General features: G+C 48.0%; 1 pseudogene; it reads right to left on the minus strand.

Moving 5' to 3' along the window:
- Window positions 1–276: 276 nt before the first annotated feature.
- LOC147989855 (putative E3 ubiquitin-protein ligase SINA-like 6) lies at window positions 277–1,188 on the minus strand (annotated as a pseudogene).
- Window positions 1,189–9,341: the final 8,153 nt, after the last annotated feature.

Here is a 9,341-nt window from a genome sequence, read left to right on the forward strand (position 1 = left end):
GTCATCAAAATGGATAAAAAGGGACATATCTAGAACTAAAATACGTCTACATACATCTCTTTTTATCCATTTTGATGACAAGTAGTACTTCTTACCCAAAGGAACTTTATATCCAACAGACACAAAATATCCGCTCGACTGTTGGAAATTACTGATCTGGTGTCGAAGTAATTGCTGCATCGCCACCAAAACCCACCATTTCTTAAGCTAAAGTAGACAAAGGTAATCCCTATATTAGCATATTACTAACATAAACAGAAGGCACTGTAGAAACATTTAGGACGTGAGCTTGTCAATCTGAATGTGGAGGGACACAAGCTTAGCCCCGGCCAGCAGCTTGGGCGGAACTGTCAAGAAGGTCAGCTCCTGCACGTCGACGTCGCCGGGATCCTTGCTGATTGTCACCTCCATTTCCACCTTGACGGCGTCGGTTGTGCCTTTGGGCTCCCCCGGTGGGCCGTTCGCCCATAGCTTGGCCACGTAGTGCGGCAGTGGGGACGCCCCCGCTCTGATGCAGACGACCGACACGGCGATAGGCGCGCCGATGTCGAGCACGCCGCCGACCAAGAAAAATGTGCGGCGGTCCTCCTCCGCGAAAGCAAGAGCCGTGGCTCCGACAGTGGCACTTGCAGCTGGAGCACCTTGTCGTACTGGATCATGTGCACGGGCATGGGATGCGCGGTGCTGATGTGGTGGTAGAACGCCGTCGGCGGGCCTTCGTAGCTGCAGACGGGCATGGGGCATTTGCAGGGTGCGAGTGGACACATGCTCTGGTGATGGGCGAGCTTGTGGTAAGTGACGTAGAGCCCACAGCCTTCGTGCGGGCACTCCACCCTCACCGACGAAAGGACGGAGTCCACCGCCGGGTTCCGCACGTCGAAGCCACCGCCCCGCTCGCACTTCTGGCACTGCCGCTGGTTCCCGGGGCGCTCGACGCGGCAGTCCGCGCAGGCCAGGTGCCCTCCCTTGCACTGCAGAAATCAATCGAACAGCACATCAATCAAGAAACCTGCACCTTGCTCAATCAGCCGAACAAACAAGGTGTATTTGAACCTCATACACTGGAGGCGTCAAGGGGCGGAGGCACAAGGGGCAGTGGAGCACGGTGAGGTCCATCAAGACCTTAGAGAGCTCCATCGTCGGGTCATGTTCGCTCTGCATCATCTCGCCCTCCTCGTGCGCAACCATCTCTCGACTTGGGCCGAGGTATTACAAAGCTTTGCCGTCACATATTTTATACTACTTCAAGGTGCATTAAATCAAAACATGCAAGTACTCCCTCCGGTCCTTTTTACTCCCCACATTAGCTTTGTCTGAAATCAAAGTTTGCTAAGTTTGACCAAATTTATATTAAAAAATATTAACATCTAATAAATATAATATGAAAATATATTTCGAGATGGATCTAATAATAAATATGTTGTTATGTGAATGTTAATAATTTTTGTATAAATTTGGTCAAAGTTAGATGAGATTGACTTCAGACAAACCTAATATGTAGAGTAAAAAGGACCGGAGGGAGTATCAAAAGGAGAGTCACGGCATGCATGCATGCGTTGTAATTAATGCATCGGTAAACGCAAATTATTGAAATATATTGAGTGCAGTGCTTTGATGTGTCGCGTCAACTCGTACATCAACGAGAAGTTTGATTATCCTCTCCCTCGCGGACTTAACTGCACCTGCCTTTGGCTGTATGACAAGTTGGCCACACACCTGTCGGGCCCACCTGTCATACACGCAAAGGCAGGAGCGTCCCTCCCTCGCCCATGAGCGTGGTGGCTCGCACGACTAGGAGAAGCTTTCGCGACACGCTCTCCCTCCCGCACGCGGTGGACATGCAGCAGTTCAATCGGTGTCAGATGGCCAGATGCGTACTGTAGTACTCCTCCAGTGCAGTAGTACTCCATCATTGTTCGACTTCCCGAAGAGGCGAAGAGCCAAGCGTAGCCCGGACGCTCATGTGGCAATTTCATGTGTATAGTAGTCTAGGATAGCGTGTACCGTGCCTGTAAGCTTAAAATCGTTGGGGTCGGCTCCATGCTATGTGGCCTTCTCGAAGTTTTTAAAAAAAAATTAAAATTGTCTTATGGCCCTACCTGATACCCTGGTGATTGTAGTTTGCACGCTCATCTGGTCAAGACAGGAATATATTTTTTAATTTGTTTTTTCGAAAAAGGGGAACTCCCCGGCCTCTGCATTAGAACGATGCATATGGCCACATATATTTTAATTTGTGGTGGGTAAATGTTATAGGTTGCAGCAAATATATTGTACACTGCGGGTCTTTCAGCCAAGTTTAGAGGCAAGCATGTGGGGCCAGTGCTACGATTTGTCGCGTCAACTCGTACAATGAGGAGAAGCTTGACTTTACTACACGCCTTCTCCCTCACCCATGCGCGCGGTTTCTCGCAAACGAGGACAGACTTTTGCTTAGTAGTACTTCTACAACAAGCTATCCGTCCCACTCGCGATGGACGGACATGCAACAGTGGATTCGACACTATAGAAGCAGCAGTAGTAGTAACATCATTGTTCGTCTTCTCGAAGAGGCGAAGAGCCAAGCGCAAACCGAACGTTGCAGTTGCGAACATTGGAGCACGCATATAGCCAGGCTCTTGCATGAGACAAAATTGCTATGTGAGCCCACTATTGTACTAGTACGTACAACTACTTGCTAGTATAGCCCCACCACTCCAATCCATCTACTCCCAAGTCTCTGCACAACACTGCTCACTCCAGTCCAAGACCAAGTGACCAGAAGCCACAAGCACCTATGGAGGCGATGGACGCGAGCGGCAGTCGGCTGTGCCAAATCATCCAAGGCAACTACTTGCTAGTATAGCCCCACCACTCCAATCCATCTACTCCCAAGTCTCTGCACAACACTGCTCACTCCAGTCCAAGACCAAGTGACCAGAAGCCACAAGCACCTATGGAGGCGATGGACGCGAGCGGCAGTCGGCTGTGCCAAATCATCCAAGGCGCCGGCCTATGGCCCCGCACCGCGCAGTGTTTCCAGACGGTGCTGGCGACCGCAGGCATCGTTCACGCGGTCATCGCCGCCGAGGGAGGAAACCCACATCTGCCGGAGGGGCCCGATCCTCTGCCCGTGCCGTTCTCTCCGACACAGCGCCGGCTCGGGAGGTCCTCCGACCCTTCTTCCTCCCTGCCGTATTGTCTGCAGATTCGACCTGCCGGCGCCGACATCCCAGCGACCCTCAGGTATAAGTTCTTCGAAAGCGGCCTTGCTCTACTGCCCCAGCTCCCCACATGTCTGCATGTGCATCTTTTTCTACTCCCATCAGCTCTTCCAAAGCCACCTAAATTTTTAGTATTATTAGAGGTAAAGCTACTTCATGCATTCGAATCTAGGGCTTTGTTCAAACAACGAAGAAAGGGGGGAGAGTTGTAGCATGAATCTAGGACTTGATTCAAAGAGAAAATGATATGGTGAAAGTAGTAGAGACCGGATACCCAACCGGTCTCTTGGTTGAAAAGGGAAATAATGGGAAAACGCAGTACAAACTGGATAAGGAACAGATCTATTATTGGTTGAAAGAGTATGTCCAGGATTAGATTTGCTGTCATCACATAGTAAAAGGTCTCGAGGATTAGATTTGCTGCCCTCACATAGTAAAAGGTCTCAAGATTAGATTTGCTGCCCTCACATAGTAAAAGGTCTCATGATTAGATTTGCTGCCCTCACATAGTAAAAGGTCTCCAGGATTAGATTTGCTGCCCTCACATAGTAAAAGGTCTCCAGGATTAGATTTGCTGCCCTCACATAATAAAAGGTCTCCAGGATTAGATTTGCTGCCCTCACATAGTACAAGGTCTCCAAGATTAGGTTTGCTGCCCTCACGTAGCATGAACAAACTCGGCATCACCACTTTATGCCTCCTTGTAGGTACATTGTGCTGATGCGTCCACTGTCGCATGTAAAATGAAGCGATCACACTGTTACCTTAGGGACATGTCTAACCAGTGTTATTGTTAATCTAATGCCTCCAGTGATAGGATGCAATTAAACTGTGCTACAAATGGCACTCCTGCTGTTTTCCCCAGTATGATAAGTAAGTTGCTCCTTTACGCTGCTGAGTGTCCTGGTGTCCCCATGGTCCCATGCCCTTAAACCAACTCTTTAGCTGCTGTTGATTTACTGTGTCTGGTAAACAAGCAATGCCACCATTAAAGTAATCTCATATTTGAGGAATCTCATTGTTGATCGTAATGCTTCTGGTAACATGAAGCATTGCTGACGTTTTAAAATTTCTACTGTCCTTGCGTGATTGCCATGAACATAATTAAGATGATTCTTTTCATTTTGTATATGTTTCATATATTCTTATTGACCAGCAACTGTTTACTTTCTATCTTTTTGTGCAGATAGGGATATCCATTTCACCTTGTTGCTATTGTGACATTTTGGTGAACTGCACAAAACACTTTTTTTAGAATGAGTGTCTTGTGCAGTTCAACTAAAATGTCACGTGGGCAACATCTCTCAATTTTGGTGGAACTGCACAAAATGGTGATTGGAGTTTCCAAAATCTCCGTCAAGTTCTGCTGGTAATCTCGTGCAAAATTTTATTAGACTTTGCAAGATGGAGCCGTCACTGTCACCACAATGGCACTTTATTTTAGTGGAACTGTACAAAAGGATAAGAAAATTATAGTTGCACCATACATGAGCCGGACAGCCAACCTTAATGTTCCTCAATTTTAGTGCAACTACTAAAGAAGAACCTGCCAGCTCACAAGAGCAAGTACTTCTTGCTAGCTGAATGATGCAATATTTGCTTCACTTCAGGTGAACTGAAGAAAAAGGCGCATGAATTGAATCATGGAACTCCAGGCAGACCTCATCCAAGTAGAGCTGGAGGCTGAGTTCAAGGAGGCCGCTATTAAAGCGAAATCATGCTCTCCTGTCTCCTTGTTTGTGTTGTGCAAACATGCTGTGCAAACAGGAATACTCAACTACAGATGTTGTGACGGTCAAGAGCATTCGCCAAGTTCTTCGATTGTATGACATGGCTAGCCAAGATGGATTTAATCCCAATATTCATTTTATCAAAAGGCTCTAATGGGTTAGTTCTGAATCTTGCAAGCTGGGAATCAGTGAGATGTGTAGGCATCTTTGTTGTACTTATTATTTGACTCTTATTTGTTGGTTCTGAATCTTGCAAGCTGGGAATCAATGAGATGTGTAGGCATCTTTGTTGTACTTATTATTTGGATCTTATTTGTTGGTTCTGAATCTTGCAAGCTGGGAATCAATGAGATGTGTAGGCATCTTTGTTGTACTTATTATTTGGATCTTATTTGTTGGTTCTGAATCTTGCAAGCTGGGAAACACGGCATGATGATGCAGAGGACAACAACCATAACAAATAGTTCAAACTTGGTGGTATTATCTTTGTGAAAGTGTGACAAATGTGTTGATCGTGTGCGTCCTGAGAATAATAATTCTAATTGTTGTGCATGTTGATCCTGTGGCACTGATAGAACGAGCGAATGCATTGCTTGTTTTAAGTATAAATTTCTATTAAAGCTAATTAAATTTAAGTAAAGTGACCACTAACTCCTGTTATTACAGTATCAATACAGACCCGCTCGTGAACCGACGTGTGGCCGAGGGTGCATCTTCTGCCGGGCGTGCAGCGGACGAGGGAGGGGTAGTAACTGTTGTCGCCTGTACACACTCAGCTTACTATTGAATCCAGTTCCCCAAGAGGTGAAAAACAAACTGCTGCTGCCGCCTACACACTCGTTCACTCGAAGAGACTCCAATGGCGATCCGAGGGGTGAGCCAACTGGATATGGACTTCAGCAAGGAGTTCTCCTTTGAGTTCGCCATTCAGTCCTATGGCTGCACCAAGTTGAATGTGATGTACACCAATGATACGGACTCGGTGAAGCTCTGCCTCGCCTCAGTCCTATGGCTGCACCAGGTTCTGGAGCATTCGCCCGTTTCATCGGCAGCGCCGACTACACCTTCGCTACGGTGGAGAGAAGGAAGAACGCGACGATTCGGCCATCTGGTGCAACAAGCTTGTCGACATCCAGAAGCAATACAAGATCATCAGCAACGGGCAGGAGAAGGACTCTATGGTTGACCTCGCTGAGATCATCATCGACCCCTGATATGCCAACATGAAATAAGACGACCTGAACATGTGGGAGGTACCTCTGAATCTAGCCTACATAACCTACGCGGCCAAGGACGCATACGCATGCTACGACATGTATAGGCAGATCTTGGACATGAGGGCGTGTCTGCTTCTCGTAACTGACGAGTACACGGACAGCCGCAGCGTTATGATCAAGTGTGCCAGGAAGGTCTAGATGTTGTACTTTATCTGTTTATAAGCACATTTATCATCTGAGTGTTTCATGCATTAGCCTATGTGTCGTAATTATCTGTTTTGTCCGAAATATTTTTTTAAGAACCCATTAACCTGATTGCTTTTTTAGTGGCTATTTGCTTATGTATGTAAACTAGTTCACTTGTCCGTAAAAAAAACTAGTTCACTCGGCTGCCGTGCTTTGAATCTCCTTCCTCCCAACATATTCCCCTCCTCAGGTGGACCCAGCAGGTCTCTGAATTTTCTCCCACTTTCTTTTTCGATGTAAACTGAGTTTTCTCCCAGTACTTTCCCGTAGAACCAACTCAAATGTCCTACATCTAGCCTAAAAAATAATAATACCCCACATACTATTAACTCATCAAATTAAAATGATATTTTATTTCATAAGTTGAAAGTTCTTACAAAATAATAATAATAATAATAATAATTGTTTATATATAACTTGGCAAGTTAACTCCTAGTGATTGCGTACATAAGCTTGCAAAGATTTTACTGACGTGCAATCATGTGTTTATGTTTTTATAACATTTATCCGTCTAGCCCAACATGATATTTTCACCCAGCCCAGCAAGTCCGCGGATTTCGAGAAAAATGCAAATGGGATTTAAACGGGCTGCATAGATGCTACATCATTGTTTGACCGGGCCCACCAAATGGACTAAAAAACAAATGGACTGGCTGACATGTGGGCCAGTAGGTCGAAGCCTAAGAAGGCGTTGGATTTACATCCAACGGCCGGCATTCTTCTTCAATCTCTCGTCTTCTTGCTCCAGCCGCCAAAAGCAGCGCCAGTCGTGCCACGTGCTCCTGCCTCTCGTGGTCGGCTGTGATGCCGCGGAGGCCTCACCGCCCCCTACTACTCCCACCGCTGGCCCAGGGTATCCCTCTACTCACCCACACCCCCTGTTATTCTGCGGCGACGGCAGCCTCACGCCGCAGCCGAACCAGTGAACCCTTGTACTTCTCTCTGCGTGGGCATCCACTGCCGCGTCTTCCCCAGCTCCGCATCGTCCCCTTCCTAGGCCTCGCCGTCGTCCACCGCCTTGGTGCTCTCGGCACGGCGTGGTCAATGTGGTCAACGACCGACTTCCATCGGAAGAGTACTGTATGTGGGGAGGCTGACAGCTGGGTCCACCGCCACAGCCCAGTTTTTTTGTGATTTGCCAAGTAAGTCGCTTTGTTAGGCATATTGGGCTGCAAATCTTTCAAGGCGAGGAGAGCTTCATTCGGCTGGACGAGAAAATGGCCTATCAGTAATGAGAAATGGGTTGTACATTTTTAAAACACATCAAACCGGCAATTAGTTTCAAATATCTTTTTTTTCATTTCGAGATTTTAAAATACATTAATTTTTATGCGTGGAGAATTTGTTGGATTTTATATTGATATACATTTATTTTTAAAATCAGTTTGAATGTGAGTCGAAATTTCAGGATTAAAAACAGTTCGGACCGCACCGAAATATGCAAAAATTCGTATAATTGTTTAACCATGGCCACAATATGGGCTGTAATGCTAACAAAAAGAATATGGGCTCCAAAAAAACCTTAAAAATTAGCAAATGGGCTGTAAATTATTAGAAATAATGGAAGATGGGCTGTATGCTGTTTTCCATAGATTTGAGGCTTTCCTAAAAAAAGGTTGACGCACAAGCAGTGACTGTTGGATGTCCATCGAACGGCCATCGTGCTTCTTCAATCTCTGCTCTTCCTGCTCCAGCCGCTCAAACAAGCGCCGGCGGGACTGCCTGCTCCCTCCTCCCCGCGGCCGGCTGTGCTGCCGCGTAGGCCTCACCACCCCATCGTACTCCCATCGCTGGCCTAGCCATCCCTCTACTCACCCACACATGTTGTTATTCTCCGGCGCTGGCAGACGAACCAGTAAACCCTCGTACAGTCGTACTCCCCTCCGCGTGGGAAACAACTGCCAAGTCTTCCCTGCCTCTGTGTCGTTCCCTTCCTAGGCCTCGCCGTCGTCCACCGCCCTGGTGCTCTCGGCGTGGCCTGGTCAACGTGGTCAACGACCGACATGCATCTGAAGTGGACTGTACGTGGAGAGGCCGACAGCTGGGTCGACGGCCGCACGCAAGGAAATGCCTCCTTATTACGCGCAAAATAATGATTCCTCCACTTGACATCAGGGACCCACTAAAAGGGCCTCTGTATTTGACGAAAAAAATGTTGTCGCCGCTGACAGCTCGGACCCACCAGCTATATCTTCTCACGCAAGGAAGTGCCTCCTTATTACGCACAAAAGAATGAATACTCCCCCTATTAGCTGGGACCCAGTATGGTGGCAGGCTGACTTGTGGGCCTACTAAGTTGACGGGGACGGAGGGCTTTGTCAACTTAGTCAATATGCATGATTCTAGCTCCAATGACCATACGATGTCCATCCAATGGCCGTAGTGCTTCTTCAACCTCTGGTCTTCTTGCTCCAGCCGCCCAAACCAGCACCGGTCGTGCCTCGTGCTCCTGCCTCACGTGGCCGGCTGTGATGCGGCGGCGGCCTCACCGCCCCCTAGTACTCCCACCGCTAGCCAGGCCTTCCCTCTACTCACCCACACCCCCTGTTATTCTGCGGCGACGGCAGCCTCACACCGCAACGAACCAGTGAACCCTCGTACTCCTCTACGCGTGGGCATCCACTGCCGCATCTTCCCCGGCTCCGCGTCGTACCCTTCCTAGGCCTCGCCGTCGTCCACCGCCCTGGTGCTCTCGGTGCGGCGTGGTCAACATGATCAAGGAACGGCTTCCATCGGACGTGGACTGTACGTGGAGAGGCTGACAGCTGGGTCCACGGCCGCAGCAAGGAAGTGCCTCCTTATTACGTGCAAAATAATTATTCCTCCACCTGATAGCGGGGACCCACCGGACGGGCCATCGTATTTCGCGAAAAAAAACGTTTGCCCCTACCTGCTGAGACCCACCAACTACATCTTCACACGCAAGGAAGTGCGTCCGGGCAAAA

Source organism: Triticum urartu, chromosome 1A (genome assembly GCF_056163025.1).
Source record: "Triticum urartu cultivar PI428250 chromosome 1A, HENAU_Tu73, whole genome shotgun sequence".
NCBI lineage: Eukaryota > Viridiplantae > Streptophyta > Magnoliopsida > Poales > Poaceae > Triticum > Triticum urartu.